Below are 4,079 nucleotides of genomic sequence, written 5' to 3'. Positions count from 1 at the left end.
GCTGCAATGGTAGATGCACCACTGTGCCTGTTAATGTTGGCTCAATGAATACTCAGACACATGCCACAATTTCTTTGTCATTTTTATGGGCCGTAGCTACAGAAGCCATGCTTTTTTCCCCTCTGAAATGCCTCAGATTAAACTTCGGGCTAACTCGTGCTACGTACAATACTACACCACTGAGCTACACACCCTGTCTCAGAAAGCATTCCTTTCTGTCATTCTTTACAGCCTGTAGGAGGCAGAAACCTTTACTCTTAGCTCTGAATTCCCTCCTTGGTAAGTCCCAGTCTTAGAACTGTCTGAAGTATTTTCTTTCTTTGTTAAAATTCGCCATCTTGGGCCAGCTGGCTTTTCCACATGTCTTTTAACCACTTCCTCATGATGCCTCTCTCCTTTGAAAACAGGAAAGAACCGGAGACTGAAGCAGGCCAAAGAAGAAGCCCAGGCTGAGATTGAGCAGTACCGCCTGCAGAGGGAGAAAGAGTTCAAGGCCAAGGAAGCTGCGGTGCGCCCTGTTGTTTTAGTTTTTTGAGTGTACACCCTACCGCCCCCCCCCCCACAGAATATCCAGATAGCTTAGAGATTCTTGACGCTGGCAGTTTTGAAGTTGGGTTATTGTATTTTATTTCTAGGCTGTGCTGAAAACCAGGCCTTGCATGCTAGTGGGTGCTGTACTACAGAGCCACACTCTCCCTTAGTTATTACCTGCTTTGTTGGATCCTGGGGCTGGGTCTCTTAGGATAGTCAGTTTTATTTATTTTTTACTAACACTTCTAGTCTCAGTGTTCTCATTTAATAGTCTTTTAGACAGTTAAATGTGTACCTGGTATGACGCATGCGGAGTGCTGGGGTTGCGCTGAGGACATGAAGAGACATGGTCCTTGCCTTTGTGGAGCTTAGCTTACAGCCTGGGAGACTCAGTAATGAATGTGCTCTGATGTTATAAGCTTAAAGAAGATGGAGCCCCACTTCACTGCAGTGTGCAGGGAGACCTTCACCGCCAGTGTAGTGCTGCAGTGCATGCGGAATGCTATAGAAACAGCTCGGGAGTGCAGAGGGTGCAGGGCCAGGGAGGGAGAAGGGCTTGCCGGGGAAGGGAAACACTGTCCAAAGCTGGGTTATAGTTTATTGGCTCATATAACTAGAAATCCAAGTGAAAGACAAATGCTTGTCTTGACCTAAGCTTAAATAATGCTCTCAGGACTCTGTCTCAGCTCCGTGTGTGGTTTTACGTCCTGCTGTATTTCAGGCACATATGCTGGTCCCCAGCTGTGCTCCGGTTATTGTGGGCACAAGCTTCCCTCCTAGCTTGCAGTAGCAAAGGCTTTGATCAGCTGTGCACTGCAGAATTCCAGAGCCTTTAGAGCTGGAAGTGTTTCTCTGCCAGGCAGTCAGGCCTGTGGAGGACTCAGCCTGCACACGCACTGCTTCTCTTGGGTCAGGGTGGCCGTTTCCCGAGTCCCTTCTGCAGTTGCCAGCGGAGATGGCGTCAGTGTTACACTGAAAAGCACACGCATGAGGTTTGCTTTTCTATGACTGTTCTTGGTAACATCTCCATTTTGAGACAGCTTACTGGGGCTTGATGTACAATTTCTATTCCTAGAACCGAGGTAGTGCGACTTCCTCCCCTTCCTAGGCGTTGTGGACTTAGTAGACATTTGCCACCACAACTGTGCTCTAATGAAATGCCCAGGGTAGTCCTGTGTTTGGTATGAGCAGTGAAAGTACAGTGTGAAGAGCCTCTCAGATTTGAACTCAAGACTCAGGCTTCAGTTTTGGCATGTTCATGTTGCTCTTGGAGCCTGTTTCTTATCTGTGAAATGTGGCATGGTAGCCTCCTAGCTGTTGTGAGGATCAGGCAATGGGGAGGACTGCTTCAAAGGATAGCAGGAGAGGATGTCGCTAGCTTTCGTGACTGTGGGTGTTCACATTAGGACGAGGTTAGGCAGTGAAAAATGTGAGGAGTTATATCCTCCAGAACTTGATTGGTTAGGTTCTGGTAAGGCATGCGAAGCAGGTGACAAAAGCCAGCCGAAGGTGAAGGCAACAGAAGGTAAGAGGAAATTCATGAATCAGGACTTGTTAATGTGTGAATGGAATCTGGATAAGATGTGTGTGCAGGAGAATGTTCAAGCAGAAACAGCAGGAGGGAGTCGTTTCCCTCTTACCTAGAGCTGGTTCTCTTGGTGCCAGTCCCTGTTAGCTTCCTGTGTATTCTTCTGGAAGTATTTGGAGCAACAGGTATCTCATTTATAATATTAGCGAACTTAACAGTTACCTATTAATGATGAAATTCCTTATATATTCCTATTAAATTGTATCTTTATTTTTTCTTTTTGGGGCAGTAGAAGGGATTGAACTCTGGACCTTTCTACTGAGCTACATCCTCAGCCATTTTAAAAATTTTGTATTTTGAGACAGGGTCTCACCAAGTCACTCAATTGCCCAGGTTGGGTTTGAATTTGCAGTCTTCCCTCCTCAGGCACCCAGAGTGCTGGAACAGAAGTGTTTGGTTGTTTTTTTGAACACCATATACGATGTCTTCTCACTTAAAATCACACCAAGGGGTCAGGGAGATAGCTCAGCAGTCTAAGCACCTGCCTTGCTAGTGTAAGGACCTGGGTTCAATCCCTAGGTGTGGTGGAGCACACCTGTAATCCCAGTGCTGGGGAGGCTGAGACAGAAAGATCACTATGAGTCCAAGATGCATAGTGAGACTATACCAAATACATAAATAAATCTTTTTTAAAAATTTTTAAAAATTACTTTTTTTGGGGGGTCTTTTTGAGATAGGGTTTCACTCTTAGCTCAGGCTCAGGCTGTGAGTTCATTTTGGTAGTGCAGCTTGGTCTTGAACTTGCAATGACTGGGCTGCTCAGCTGGCCACCAAGACCCGGGCATGGTGGCACAGCCCTATCATAGTGCTGGGGAGGCTGAAAACGGGAGGATCATTATGAGTCTGAGCTGCATAGTGAGACCATATACTATATATGTTTAACCAACAATCAAATACACTGTGTATTGTTTTGTTGTTTTTGTTTGTGTGTGTGTGTATTTGTTTTTGTTTTGTTTTTGGTGGAACCCGGGATTGAACTCAGACCCTTGCGCTTGCCAGGGAAGTGCTTATTCCACTGAGCCATCTCCCCAGCCCACCAAATATGTTTTAAAAAAAAAAATCCTTGAATGATTGTCCTGCCTGAGCCTCCCAAGTGCTGGGATTGTAGTTGTGTATCATTATGCCTGGCTCAAAATACATAAATTCTTACCATGATGATACTGTTGTATGTCTTGGCACCACCCCCTCCCCCCTGCCATTAAACTGCATTGTTATAATTTATTTTATATTGTTGAGCAGTACCTTTTTTTTTTTTTTTTTTTTTTTAGAGCTGGAGATTGAACCTAGCACCATGCACTGAACTACATCCGTAGTCCTTTCTTAATTTTAAGCTTTTGAGAAAGGGTCTTGCCAAGTGGGTAAATTGCCCATTAGCTCAAATTTATGATCCTCCTGCCTCAGATCCCAGAGTGCTGGCACTGTAGGGGTCTCTCCTGCACCTGGCTCAGGATACCCTTGTGAATAAGAGGGTATAATCTGTTTAAGCAGTCCTCAGTTTTTGAGTTTTTTTTTTTTTTTTTTTTATTCCTGGACCCAAGCCTTTGTCTTGCCTCAGAGCTGGCTGGGGTTGCAGGCATATGCCACTGTGCCTGTGGCTACTTAATTGTTAGGTTGAATCCAGTCTCTGGTTAAAGCTAGAGTTTGATTCTGGTGTGGTGTTTGTCTCTGGGCTGATTCTTTAGCAGGGGGACTGCTGTGCACTCGCCTCTGTGTTTGGCCCCCTTAACTCTGGGAATGCTCCTCTGCCCACATGGGCTTCGGCCATACAGGACATCGCTTGTTCCTGTGGTTATCACTGATGAGCCTGGTGTCTCCAGGCAGCATGTTGCTGGCTGAATGCTCCTAGCCAGTGGCAGCCTCCTCCTGACGGTCCCTGTGTCTTTGCTTCTCCTCCGCAGGCCTTAGGATCCCACGGCAGCTGCAGCAGCGAAGTAGAGAAGGAGACCCAGGAGAAGATGGC

This window comes from Octodon degus, unplaced genomic scaffold, assembly GCF_000260255.1.
Source record: "Octodon degus isolate 3935 unplaced genomic scaffold, OctDeg1.0 scaffold00098, whole genome shotgun sequence".
Taxonomy (NCBI): Eukaryota; Metazoa; Chordata; class Mammalia; order Rodentia; family Octodontidae; genus Octodon; species Octodon degus.
This window is presented reverse-complemented; position numbering follows the sequence as displayed.